Source organism: Perca fluviatilis, chromosome 24 (genome assembly GCF_010015445.1).
Source record: "Perca fluviatilis chromosome 24, GENO_Pfluv_1.0, whole genome shotgun sequence".
Taxonomy (NCBI): domain Eukaryota; kingdom Metazoa; phylum Chordata; class Actinopteri; order Perciformes; family Percidae; genus Perca; species Perca fluviatilis.
In genome coordinates, this window is record NC_053135.1 from 17,458,592 (window position 1) to 17,473,437 (window position 14,846).

The window sequence follows — 14,846 nt, forward strand, 5'->3', positions numbered from 1 at the left end:
GCAGTCAGCCGGCCCTGGGTTGCTGGGAGGACCACATGCCTCTCTCCACCCCTGCAGGATGTGTAGGTGGCGGGCTCGCCTCGCCCAGAATAGGCCCGGAGAGCCAGGCAGGCAGGCAGAGTTGGGAAAATGACAACTGCTGCCTGAGAAAAGAAAAAAAAACTTCATACCTTGTAGGGCTGGGACCGTAGATGTAATTTACTCTCTGGCCTTTTTAACACACCAATCGCTCATTATCTGTGTTTTCCCTTGGTTTGTGGAAGACTTGGGTGCGCGTATTTCACATTATTTTGAATTAGTTAGCATTCACTAAACAACGGCTCCCATGATGTGGTTTTTTTCCAGCCTTTGTAACTTGTTCTCTCGTCCGTATCGATAACATCAACCGACGCTCTTTTCAAATGTCATTTAGCTTTTAAACTCTTCTGTTTAAAAGGTGCTAGGTGTATGAGAAAAGGGGTTTTGTTAAATGCCGCTAAATACATAAATATAGAATAACGACACAACATTTAGAATATGAATAGAGTAAAGCACCCAACGTACTGTTGAGCAGAGGGAACGGAAATGAACGTGTGACTCAGCGGACCTGTAAACACACCTGGAATACAGTATAGATGGCAACTTACTGAATATATATATATGCTCTTTTTCTTTTTTTTGCGATTCATTTCATCAATCCATTTCTTTTCGCTCCTTTCAGCTACAAACTGCAGACTCAAATCAACCAAATCTGCACTCCAAAATGGAAAATGAGCGCAAGAACAGCCGCTTCTGTGATACCGAGCGACTTCATGTACCGTCTTAAAACGAAGGCTGCGAGTCTGAGTTTTCCACACGGGTGCTTCGAGGTAAATAAAGCTAGACAGACAGCTGACGACGAAACGCAGACGCTGCAACATCAAATCCTTCGCTGCACTTTTCAGCTTATTTATCTCCGCTAAAATAGCGTCGCTTGCAGCTGGGGCCTTAGCACTAGTAACGATAGCCATGGGGCTAGCTATAGCAGCGCCAGCTCCTTGGCTGGCCCCTACACCTCTGAGTTGTCTCTGACAAAATCCTCTCCGAGTGGGCCTTTTTCAAGGTTCCCTTGCCTCTTCTTGTCATAGTGTTGATAATGCTACAGCTTCTTTCAAACTCGCCAAAAGTGAAATTTAAAGTGAGGTATAAAAGCAAAGTCAAGGTGGAGATTTCCCACAAACACGTCGGCTCCATAGCTGAACTCGCCGGAAGTCTCGAGTTTGAGTTTCCCCACATTGGTGCTCGAGGTAAACGAAGCTAGACAGACATCTGACGTTAAAACACGGATTGCTGCTACATCATATCCTTGCTTTAGTTCAAAATGTAACTCAAAAATAATAACTAGAACTCGGGGACAAAAATAAAATCAGACTAGGGCTGCAGCATAAGAGGAAAAAATGCGATAACGAACGATTTTACTTGCGATAAATCAACAGATGTTGAAGTGTTCTCAGTTCTGCTGCTTTCAGTGTTCTGCTACAATACAACAAAGTGCTCGTTGAATTTAAAACTAACGAGAGGAAAGCATTTCCAACGTTCTTTTATTGAACAAAATTACCACTGAGTTAAACATAAAAGGCAGCGCTGAAAAAATACGAATTTTAAAGTGTCTATCACGATATGTCGCAGCCTTTTGCGATGTGTTTATAACCCTGGTTAAAATCGCGATGACGATTAAAAAAAACAACAAAAAAAAGGTATATTGTGCAGCACTGAATCAGATCCACAAATCTGCTCTTTGTTTTAATGGAGAACAACTGTTTTTTCTGTGGCTCAACCTGCCGAAGTTCTATCTGCATCACCTGCGTCAACACACACACACACACACACACACACACACACACACACACACACACACACACAAACGTAACGTTTAAAACCAGAGTGAGTGCTGTAAAAGAAAAAGTCACGCGAGAGGAAGTTCACCGTGTGCAGCACAAGATATGCGAAAAGAAACGAGTGGAAAACGTGATTCAACTTATTTCATGATGTATGAGAGGAAAGGGTCATAATTTAACCCTCCTGTTGTCCTCAGGTCAAATTTGACCCGTTTTCAAATTTGAGTTTCTTTTAACCAAATTGCCCAAAAATAACACGCATGGTTGCCTACAATACTATTGGCAAGTTTAAAAAGTTTAAAGTAGGGATGGGCAATATAGACGATATGCAATATAAACGATACATAATTGCAAAATTATATTGCACTATCGCGATAAACAATCATGTTGACACAATCTACCTGCGAAGTTTAGAGCCACGAGCTGCAACGCGTCATCGTCATCTTGAGTGAACATGAGCTGGTGAAAAAGGAGCTGGTGAAAAAGACCGGTGCAACATCCATTATTTGGACTTGGTTTGGATTTAAGCCGCTTCAACGGAGCTGTGGTCGAGCCGTACCACGGAGCCTTTCACCAGCCTGACCGTTCACTATATAACGGACCGTTGGAATCTTGGCAGCCGGTGTTTGCAGACGTCGTACTTCCCCACTGAACATACAGCCGTGAGTGCATGTGCGCGTGTGTGCAGCGGCAGCGGCGCCAGGCCGCCGGATGGTGATGCTAACAACTTGCAATGTATAACTATTATCAGACCGGCCCACCGGGAAAAGTCCCGACTCTGTGTGTGTGTGTGTGTGTGTGTGTGTGTGTGTGTGTGTGTGTGTGTGTGTGTGTGTGTGTGTGTGTGTGTGTGTGTGTGCGTGCGCGCTCTCAAATGTGTTACATTAGGCTGCAGGTAAGAAACTTTGTTTGAAATATGTTTTTATTTAAAGTATCTGTGCATCTTTGCCTAATACTGAAAGTATTTCCAGTACAGTGTCTGTTCCTTAACTAAACAGACACCAGTTTTTCCTGTTCTCTGCATCTGGGGTGGCATTTAAGAACCAAGGACTTAAACTTACTAAGTGTAGTGCCTTTTAGAATGGTTTGCACTAAAGAGAAGACACCCAATACTTTAAGCTTTTTCTTTGTCAAAGTCTCTGCAACTAGTGTACTTGAATTTTATTCATCTGCAACATTATGTTGTATAATTACAGTTTTGAACAATAAATGTTCTCAAAACTACATACTCTGTTTCTTTCTCTTTAAAAAAAAATAAAAATACATTTAGCAGTTAGATTTTCCTTAGGGTCTTTGTAACCTGGTCTGAAATGGTTCTATTATAATTTATATATCGCAATATATATCGTTATCGCAAGAGGCTGCAATGTATGTTTTGCCGCTGACAGACTCAGATTATTATTCTAAGTGTCTGACAACAATATGGAAAGGATTTCTAAGGAGGTCCGCCTTTCTCTTAAAGAGTAAGATCCTTATTTTAAACATAATAACATCCGAGAAATTGCATTCGCTAAACTTACCAGACTCCATGTAAATAAACAGGAATTTTAGCATCATAAAACACACTTCATTTAAAGTCGAAAATCTATAAAAAGACGGTTTGGGTCGTCTTTCCACCCATCATAACTCTAGTTTGGGTTGAAATAAACACATAGTTTACAGATTTACATGTGAAAATATGTCTGGTGGGTTCAGGGATAGCGACTTTAAAGCTGTTTCTGGTTAAACAGAAAGGTATCTTAGAGGTTTTTAAGGTCTATCTCTGAAGGGATCCTTAATATATATATATATATATCTATAATGATATAATAATAATTTAAGCCTGTCAGTGGCTAGTAGTCGCTGAACATTTGCCCCATAGGGTTACATTGCAGCCTGGTCTGTGGCTGCCGGTTACAGCATTCACGCTTAACACTGGACCAGTGTCAAAGACTGTTGTTTCTGTCAGTCACTTACACACAAACACATAGGATAATAGGGTCCAGGTTGTCCAGGTAGTCAAAATAATATCATCATAGAATTTCACCTTTTTTTTAAATAAAAAATTAGATATAATTTCATATGAATGAGGTTTATTGAAAATGAATTCCAAGCATAGGTGTAAAACTAGTGGCGGTAGTGGAAAAAAAGCAACAAACATAAAAAAAGTGGTTTTCAATTTGGACCCGGGAGGACAACAAGTGCATGGTCGACAGAAAGACTGTTGTCTTATGCACTATATATATATATATATATAATAAACTATTTAAAACTTATTTGGAATTCAAATAAAGTGACAAAAGTTGGGACTATTCACCGGATAAGAAAAGGAATCAATAAGAAGAATCATATTTGGGAAAATCTAAATGATATCTGTCACTCTGAATAGGACGATAGTTAATATCTTTGGCGGGGTATTGGCGTTGATCCCCACGAATTTGGGTTAATTATGCCTTTAAAGTTCAGGATTTGAGTTAAAGAAAATACCAATTATTTATCTTGGGAATCTAACAAATATCACGGATGGTATACTAAGGTGTAAGAAGTATTCAGATCCTTTACTTAATTAAAGAGTATCGATACCACTCTGTAAAAATAGTCCGTTAAAAGTAAAAGTAATATCAGCAAAATGTATGTGGAAGTACAAATAATGCTGAATAATCTAACCATTATATATTGGATTATTAGTGATAAATTAATTGCTGTAAATGAGCATTTTACTGTTGTAGTTGTTGTTGGTGGTTGCGGTGGAGCTGATTTAAACTATTTTATCTACCGTTGGGTAGTTTCATAGATATATTAACATATAAAACAGGATGCATTGTTATCATGTTTTGTATGTAAAGTTTATTTTTTTTTACTTTATGAATGTCACATCCTAACCCCTAACCTCCGAAAACCTTCAGGAAGTAAAATAGCGTCTGATTTGAACTCAAAGCGCGTTCTTTTTCTAAACATAACCAAGTCGTTTTTGTGCATAAACCTAACCAAACTGCAACCATTTCACAACGTTAAAAGACAACACATTCTCACTCCCATCGTGCCAAAAAGCGATGCTTGGTCCAGGTGCCTTTGGCGTTTGTTATTAAGGCAAAAAGTATCCTTTGGCGTCATATTTAGACGTGCTTGGGTCGGGAGCTTTGGTGTCACTTTTTGACGCTCTGGGTCGGGACCTTTGGTGTCACTTTTTGACGCTCTGGGTCGGGACCTTTGGTGTCACTTTTTGATGCTCTGGGTCGGGACCTTTGGCATCATATTTAGACGCGCTTGGGTCGGGACCTTTGGTATCACTTTTTGACGCTCTAGGTCGGGACCTTTGGCGTAACTTTTTGATGCTCTAGGTCGGGAAAAAAAAAATATTTTTTTCTGCATTTTTCAATGCTTTTGACACTTTTTTCAAACGATTTGGTCACTTATATGCACCACTAACACCAACTTGTGTTGGTTTAATAATACATTGGTCAAAAAACCTCATTTATGTGAAATTATACCTAATTGTTTTGTTAAAAAAAGCTGAAATTATGAATTATCTTGCCTAATAGTTCTGATTAGAGGACAATGAGTGGAACACGGATGGCTAAATGTCAAAGTTTAGTCAGGATACTGTTATGAAACCATTTAAACTTTTTTATTTATTTTTTGAAAACAGGTCAAACTTGTCCTGAGGACAACACAAGGGTTCGAAATTAGGATTTGATGCTTTTCATTGACATAAATTACAGTAAATTTAATATTTTTGTGTTTTGGACTGTTGGTCAGTATACAATGAGATAGATAAATGTTTCACCTTGGGCTCTTTCAGAATATAATTCAACATTATTATTTTTTTTACGACAATTTATAGACAAAACAATAAAATATAAGTATAAATAAGCAGCTGTTAGATGCAGCCCTAAAATACAACAATGCAGCTAACAGAGGTTGCCACTCTTGTCACACTGTAAAAGGTGTTGTCTGCTGGTTTTTCACGGTAAAGCACAAATGTGTGAATTGAAGAACTATATTTGGCTGCAGTGTGTGAACTACTGCGTGTCTGTCCGAGACAAACGGTGTGTCTGGAGAATAAAGTAATCCCGCGGCACCGCCACGCTGTAGTTTTCTGCAAACAGGACCTGCGGACTCATCGACCATCTTGACAACGACCCAAACAGGGGTTTAGTTCATTTTAAATAGCTGGGTTTACCTACAGTTCAGTCAGAACTGAAGAAGAAGTCTCTCGGATGCACCTTTAACCCAAGCCCAGTTGCCTATGATTTCAACCTCTTCCTTAGATAACCTGGATTTATTTACTCCACTAAGAACATAGCTTTGATAAAGCTTTATCGCCAGTCTTTCTGTTCAACAGCCGTCTGCACAAACACTCTCAAGACTGATATCTTACTTCAGTTTTTTATCACAGCAGACGTGTGCGTGCGTGCGTATGTGTGTGTGTGTGTGTGTGTGTGGGAGTAATAGGCGGCTGTGAATGGCAGGCTCTAATTGAGTCCTGCTTCACAAAAAGCGAGTTTGGCGAGTTTGGCTTTTCACCTTGAGAAGTGAAGCGTGCGCCGGGCACAATGGCAATGGCACTCACACACACACACACACACACACACACACACGCACGCGCACACACGAGCTGCTGTGTAGTTTTCCAGGTGAAGTGCCACGCAGCAGACCAGGGCTTTCTAAAAGTGAGGGATACTTTGATTTCACTATGACTGGTGATTTATTGTGGAGTAATAACCATCAATGTCCCCCTGACTTCATACACGTGTCCCTTGAAATCATCTTAACATCATATTTAGTACAATTATGAGAGAGAAAAAAAAAAGCCCTACACAGCAGTTTAAAAAATAACAAAAGTGACGCACAAACTATTCACATCATAATCCCCTACAATATCCCTGTGATAACTAGTTCTCTGGCAATGCCACAGTCAACTTTAAAATCCTACAATATTCCACGTAAGATGTATTTTCATCTCTCAGTTTTCCAATAGACTTAAAGCATGTGCAGATTATGATGCTCAGTAATCTTGCAATGTGATGTTCCTACACAGCGTTCTACAGACAATCCCATATAAATACTATTTAAGTAGGCTAGTTGTACATTTGCATATGCGTTTGTACATTCTTTCCTTTGTATTTGAATAGTTGTTGTTGCATTCTATCCTATGTATTAGGTCCTGTATATTCTGTATGTGTGCTGTGTGTCTTGTATTTTGCTGCTGTAGCACTGATATTTCCCACTTTTTTGGGATCATTAAAGTCGACCTAATCTAATCTAATGATACTTGGAAGCGTCTTCTACAATATTCCTATAATGACTGGCAGTTATACGTGGCGCTGTCTTTTGCAAAATATAGAAATGAATTAAGGATAGTAAAAAATAAAAAAAATATAAAAAAGCAAAATAAGGATGAAAGGCGTTGTGCCTACCTGGTGAGTTTTTGGCCCCCTTTTGGTCCGGTTCTCCGTCTTCTTGTCACTGTTTATCAACACAGAGGCTGGCGTGTGGATTTGTGCAGCAAAGGAAAGCCCGCACAGACGGAATCCCCCCAGGACAGCAAGGCGCGTAACATTCAAAAATAATCTAAAAAAAAAAATATTAAAAATTAAAAAAATATTTCCAGGACAAGAGTCAAAGAGCGCGAGCTTGTCTCTGCGTGCTACGACCGAGCGACACTCCTCTCCTCTTCCTCTCTTTCTGGAAACTTTTTCTTTTTCCTGCCGTTGAGCGAGAGAGAGAGAGAGAGAGAGAGAGAGAGAGAGAGAAGAAAGAGAGATAGAGAAAGAAAGAGAGAAAGAGCAGAATATCAGTGAAAAAGAAAGCCCTTCTTGCGTCTTTTGGTGCGTCCTTTACCTCCAAGCGTGTGTCGAGTGTCTGTGCGTGCGCGTCTGTGTGTGTGTGAGTGTGTGTGAGTGAGTGTTTGAGTCCTCTCCCAGCGTCTCTCTCCACTCCCCTGCACTAATTCACCACCGTCAAAACCCACACGCAGTCACACGTACGCACACGCACTTCCGGCTAGCGTGACAAAATAAAAGCACTACTGATGCGCATTAAAACAGAGACTGTTAGATTGGGAAGTTTCTCTGTTACAGCAGCAAGTTACAAGGACACACACACATAAGTACTCACACACATACAGAAAATACAAGAAATTTACTATAAATAATAAGTAAGATTAAATAAGAGAGCAAAAATAAAAATACCAGAACTACCGAAGGAAAAAAGAAAATGTATAAATACACTTGTACATAGAGTATATACAAGTGTATAAAATAATAAAAAAGTTTTTGCAAAAGATTATAGCCTCAAAATAAAAATTTATAGAATGACAAATATACTCAAATACATATAACAATCCCCCATCTTTTCTCTCCCCCATGAAAAACATTCATTTGTACCGAAGTTTGATATTTTATTTTATGATGTATAATAAGTAGTTGAAGAAGTATTCACATCTTTTGAGTAAAAATAGCAATACATCAGGAAAAATGACTCAACATTTACTAAAGTACTGTTCTTAAGTGCAATTTTGAGGTGCTTCATTTTGTCAATTTTATGGATATGGAATTTAATTACATTTTTTATTTTTAAGTTTATTTTTGAACATGTTAAAAAAAATGTACATTTGAGTACAGGCAAGGAAAAACAAAAAACAAAATCCTCAGCAAACATATATATTTTTTTAATTACAGTAACTGATTCGAATAAGGATTCCCATTCAGAAAGGAGTAGGAAGATGTTAAAAAAAAATTAAAAAAAATAAGCGGCAGTATTGATGCATATTTACTTTAATACTTTAAGTACTGTTAATAGGCAACGTCTGTACTTTAATTTGAATGTAAGACTTGGTACTACTACAATAAACCTGTTATTTCAGATGCTTTTTATTTTGAAAGCGTTTCCTGTCTCTGTCGCGTTCTAACCGCGGGCAGCTTCACGCCGGGCAGCAGAATACAGTGGGATATTCCGCGCGGTTGCCACACAGCCTCTCTCTCTCTCTCTCTCTCTCTCTCTCTCTCTCTCGCCCACGCTGCTCCCTGCATGACGCAAATCCGCGCGTGGGCGGACACACGGGGCGTGGGAGGCTTTCTGCACGGAATACCAAACACAGGCAGGTTCAACACCCACAGAGACACAGAGAGACGCAGCAGTTTGCACACTTCATGTTCTCAAACTAAATTAATATGGTGAAGAATATTTCGTGATTTCCATCTTCCTGAACTGTAGGGCCCAAATATTGCCAGAACCGATAATCAATAGATAATAGAAATGATCACTGTGCAGTTTAACATCCTGCACTGGGTTTGAAAAACTGTTCTTTATAATAAAGTGCGCCTGTAAAATGGCTTTAAATTGAGTTTCTATGTATATTTTTAGCTTGACTTTTTCATTGGATTTTCAGTAAATCACTTAAATCAATTAAGTAGAGATCAAATAAAAACGAACCAAAAAGACAACAGAGACTGGGAGAAAACGTAATGTTAGCCAAAAAAATAAAAATAAATATGTGGCCGGGATTAGCTCAGGTGGTAGAGCAGGCGCACATAGAGGTTCACTCCTCGACGCAGCGGCCGCGGTTCGACTCTGACCTGCGGCCCTTTGCTGCATGTCATTCCCCCCTCTCTCTCCCCTTTCAAGTCTTCATCGGCCCTGTGGAAATAAAGGCCTAAAATTGCCACAAAAAAATAATAAATATATATATATGTCAACGCATACTCATGAACGGTGCGTACGAAAATGTACGCACCTCAACTCGTATGATATCCTACTATACGTGAGGTGACGGTCATTTCAGCGGTGGTGGTTGAGTTTAGCTGACAAAAAATGAGCGTCATAAGGCGACAACTGTTAAAGTTCCCATATTCTGCTCATTTTCAGGTTCATAATTGTATGTAGAGGTTGTACCAGAATAGGTTTACATGGTTTCATTTTCAAAAAACATAATATTTTTGTCGTACTGCACATTGCTGCAGCTCCTCTTTTCACCCTGTGTGTTCAGGTCTCTGTTTTAGCTACAGAGTGATACCTCTCAACTTCTGTAACATCTTTGTTGTCAGTCGCATAGGCGCCGTAGCTAGGTAAGGAGCACATAAGCTAGCTAGCTGTTTCTCCAACTTTGGCCTGTTCAAGACAGGATTAGCCGGGAGACTTCTTCTAAACGAGGGGCGCACTTCCAACTTTGCGTGGAATACCTGCAGAACAGGGACATGGAAGTAGTTCTATACAATTTATTTTGTAGATTAGGGTGAATTCGTGTGTGCTGTAGCAGTGTTTTACCATTGAGAACGAGCTAGCATGCTAACGGTTAGCCCCCTAGGCCCCTCGTCTCGGCTACCGACGTAGAAAGCCGTGCAGATTTTGAACAGCTCACCCGGAGACTGAAGGCAGGACACATTCAGAAACCGTATCTCACTCAAAACAGCATGGATGGTTTTTAAAAAGTTTGTATGCGTGTGAAAGCACCAGAGACACAAAATAACACCCCAAATCCCAGAAAAAGTGATTTTTTCATAATAATGGGAACTTTAAGTTTAGGCACCAAAACGACAAGTTTGGAAGGGTTAGTGTTAAGGGTAAGGGTTAGGGTTAAAGGACAATTCTGCCGCAAAATGAACCTAGGGGTTAAACACATGGGTACCGAGTCGACCGTTCTCCGGGATACGGTACTGTCTTCATAATCTATCTTTTTAATAAACTGTCTGTACACTTACAAAGTTCTCAATGCTTCAGTTTACATGTAGGGACCCTCATTATGCTACTGCGGGAGTGTGGTGCTATTTTGAGCCTTGTTAGTGGTGTAGAAATAGCGATTTTTTTACTTTAGCGTGCCCAGACGACTAGCCGTACAAGCTAATTACCGCTTTGCGCTAAAACTGGTCACATTCGATTAGGGTGAAAACCTATCCCAGAGAACGGTCGACTCGGTACACATGCGTTTTTAACTCCTAGGTTCATTTTGCGCCGGAATTGCCCTTTAAGTAACACTCCCGGGGAACGAACACGCGTTTCCTGGGTGAAAGTCTTGAAAGCTCTGTGTTTTCAACAGCAATAAATATGTTAAATATATACAAATTACAGGACCTTACTTTTCCGAATCTATATGTGCGAATGGTTTATGAGAACATCCTGAATATATATATATTACAAGTAGCTGCCTTATCCTCAAACGAGTGCAAGTTGTGAGCCAGGGTCCTTATGTGTTGTCCACGTAAAGCGTCGACTTCCGCCATTTTTTGCGGTACAAATCTCGCCCTCAAACCTAACACATGTACATGTTCTTTGTGTAAAATGTGTAAGTTTTATATATATATATATATATATATATATATATATATATATAGATCAGGCAGTCCGTGAATTGCATTCATTAAAGCCACCAGACTCCATGTGAATAAACAGTAATTTTAGCATCGTAAAATACACGTCCTTCAAAGTCGACAGAAATAAAAAACAACAACATGAAAAGCCGTTTTGGGTCGTCTTTCCACTTTTCCAACAACAACCACTCTGGTTTGGTTGAAATAAACACATAGTTTACAGATTTACATGTGAAAATATGTTGACTCTATACACGCTAAAAGTGCTGTTTTTTTAAACGGAGTCTGGTGGGTTTATCGCTATCGACCTCGGAGCCCTTTCTGGTTAAACGGAAAGGTCTCAAAGAGGTTTCAAAAAGGCCTATCTTTAGATTTCACTTCAGACGTCACTTCGTCTTCTTAGTTTATTAATTTAAAGAGATTTGTTTTCTACTTATTTCGTTATTTTGCTGAAAAAAAAAATCTTCATCTTATTTTTGTCATTCAAGATAAAGTACAATTACAGTTAAAGGACTATTTTGTCCTTTGTCTAGCGCTCTGTAAATTTGTATCGTGAACTTAAAATTGTGTACCGTTACATCCCTAATATGCAATGAGCTCAAAGATCTACTCATCAGCGTTTTCAGGCCTTTCAACGGCATCTCATGGTCTTCTTTGTGTGTCACATAGGGGATTACAAAAACAGCAGTACGTCACAGACTGATACCTATACGAGTAGGTTTGAGTCCTGTGTGAGTGAAGTTGAGTGCCACACAAGTGCGTCAATGAGACAGGGAAGCATGCAAATGTTCAATTGAGATTTCGGTGATGTGACGGGCCATGCAAATGGTTTCCAACGCAGAGGAGTGGGTAGCAGGAAGCCCTCTGTGCAGCGCGCGCGTGTGTGTGTGTGTCTGTTTCTCTCATTAAACTGTTAAGTGTTTATCATCGTGCGTACTACTGAAGAATAGGGCAGTGTAATTTATGGAATTTTGATGGCCATTTCTGCTCCTAACAATAAAAAATAAATAAATTTAAAAAAATTTGGATTATTTTCCACTTTAGATTTTTGCAGGTGAACTCTTATTGTGTCTTTGTGTTCTGAATGAATGAACGAACTGACGGAATAACTGGAAGGAAAAACAAAAGATATTGCGTAGTAACTGCGAGAAACTTTAGTATTTGCGCGTTAAAGTTAAAGCCCCAGCTCTCGAATCAAATCTCCACGCGATCGCTTTCGCTGCCTGATTCATTATCAATGAGCTATTTTGGGGAATTAGGCCAGCCCCCGACCCCCATCCTCCAAAAACCCTGCCCTCCCACCTCCTCTGCCATCACACCCCGAACACAGCAGCCCAAATATGAAATAAAACTATTTACACTCAACGCTGCAGCTCCTTTAACGTGTCTTCAAAAGCCCAAATGATGAGAAAACTAGTATTTGTACTGTGTGTGTGTGTGTGTGTGTGTGTGTGTGTGTGTGTGTGTGTGTGTGTGTGTGTGTGGGTGGACGGGGTGGGACTGCTTGCTTTTCAGATCCTCTAATTAATTTCATAAGGAAACTAAAACAAATATCAAAGCAAACTGCCGATTATGCTGGAATATAAAATCCTGCAGAAACTCACCGATAAACCAAAAATTTGGTATTGGTATGGTTTGTTTTTTTTTGGCACATTTTTATCTTGGTATAACACAGGGTATTATAGAATAAGGTGTAAAAATAATCAAAAGTGATACTAAGGTGACTTATAAAGTCACATAAATCCTTTTTACAGTACTACAGACACTATATGATATTAAACACTTTAAAGAAATAGTTAAACGTTATGGGAAATACACTTATTCCCTGTTTTGCTGAGAGTTGGATGAGTAGATAAATACCAATCTCATGTCTGTACGATGAATATGATGCTAGCGCCAGCAGCGGGTTAGCTTAGCTTAGCACAAAGACTGGAAACATACAGGGAAGCAGCTAGCATGGCCTGACACAACTTCGCTCAATGGCGTTTTAAGCCCCCAATGTCAACTTCAAGGCAGCGCTGCGACCGTCCATCCATCCTGGTGCCTTCCATGCAGCACTGACGTTGGGGGCTTAAAACACCAAACACCCACATCTTTAGTTTCTGTATAAATAAACCAAAACAAGATAAAACATGATGAAAACGTGACATTCAGGGGAGCCTGTAGGAAGATTGTGTAGCCTGTTAGACAGAGTCAGGCTAGCTGTTTTCAGTCTTTGTGCTAAGCTAGGCTAACCAGCTGCTGGCTGTAGCTTCGTATTTACCGTAACGGAGGCATCGAATGAACTTAAGAATGAATTTTCATGCTTAAAGAGCAACCTGCACGTTGGATTTCTTACTAAATTGACACTCGGGGTTTAATGAAAATTGTCATCATTGTATATGCTTTCTGATCCATAGTAACGAAAATGACATCTACACACCTTGCCGCGCCCACACCGTATGATAAAAAAACAAATGACAAGCTTCGCATATAGCTTTGGCAAGGTCTTTAGCGACCCTCATTATGCTACCGTGGGAGTCTGGTGCTATTTTGAGCCTTGTTAGTGGTGTAGAAATAGCCATTTCTTTTTACTTTAGTCGTGCCCCGGCGACTAGTGTTATAAGCTAATTAGAAGTTAGCGCTAAAACTGGTCACATTTGATTAGCATGAAAATATATCCCAGAGAATGGTCGACTCGGTACACGTGTTATTAACCCCTAGGTTCATTTTGCGCCGGATTTGTCCTTTAAATCTGTAGCATGAGTTCTTTAAAGTAGACCGCAAAATGGTGTAAACCTCCACAATTTGCACATTCATTTTAATAAAGCCGACGTCCTGATGGGTTTAGGGTGTGGCTCCAAGAGGCTTTTTTTGTTTTGGATGTGATACATATGCAATAACAAATCTTTCCAAATTCAAAGGAGGCGTTTTCCGAAAGTTGATGGAGGCGGTTTTCTTACAATAAGCTGTCCAGATGTCACGGTTAGTGTACACGTACAGTAGATATGTTTGCATGAGAATCCAGTTTCCATAGTACAACAGAGCATGTCATACGGCTGAAAGCTCAGGAAACAGTTGATAAGGGATGCCTGGGTTGAGATCATTTTCGTCACATCACGTGTTTCTCAAAGTCAAGAACACAGTTTCATGCTAATATCTATGATATGTTTTCCAAACGCAGGTAGGGCAGGGAGGATTCCAGGCCGCCCACCTTCAGCCTCTAAATCCACGTCTGGCTGGCCGCGCGCGGGTGTGTGTATGTATGTGTGTATGTGTATGTGTGTGTGTGTGTGTGTGTGTGTGTGTGAGATTATGCAGATATGACCTTCTAACGGCGTTCCCATGGATCAGCCTCCGAGCAGACGGGGATCAAATTAGATTCTGAAAGAAACAGAGAGGAGAAGAAATATCAGCTCCATATCTCTCTCTCTTACGACCTTCCTCCTCACCCGCTTCCCTCCTCCCTCACCTTTACACGCACACACACGCACACACACACACACACACTGCACTCAATATCTAACAACAACAACCAAACAAGAACAAATTAAAGCGAGAGCGCCGGCAGGAAATAGGATGTCCACCCACGCTGCGAGGTAGGTCGACACCCAGGCTGCCTGTTTCCACAAGTCCCAGTTTCCTACTTTGCCTAATTTTACGCCACTGCCCTGTCTCTTTAAAGCCTCTTCTCTTCATGGAAGGGTTTTATTGGCATGATTGT

At 40.1% G+C, this 14,846-nt stretch overlaps 1 protein-coding gene across 3 annotated transcripts in view; it reads right to left on the reverse strand.

Annotated features, from left to right (window-relative positions):
* nab1b (NGFI-A binding protein 1b (EGR1 binding protein 1)) overlaps positions 1-14,568 on the reverse strand; it is a 32,764-nt gene extending 18,196 nt beyond the window's left edge. The window contains exons 1-2 of one of the 3 annotated variants that reach the window (XM_039792981.1): positions 14,451-14,568; positions 7,256-7,409 (exon numbers count right to left, since the gene is read on the reverse strand). The gene's annotated coding sequence lies outside the window, so the exon portion shown is untranslated. Of the gene's footprint in view, positions 1-7,255; positions 7,816-14,450 lie in introns of those variants that run through there. The other 2 variants (XM_039792980.1, XM_039792983.1) reach the window with 2 other exon arrangements.
* Between the last annotated feature and the right edge of the window lie 278 nt (positions 14,569-14,846).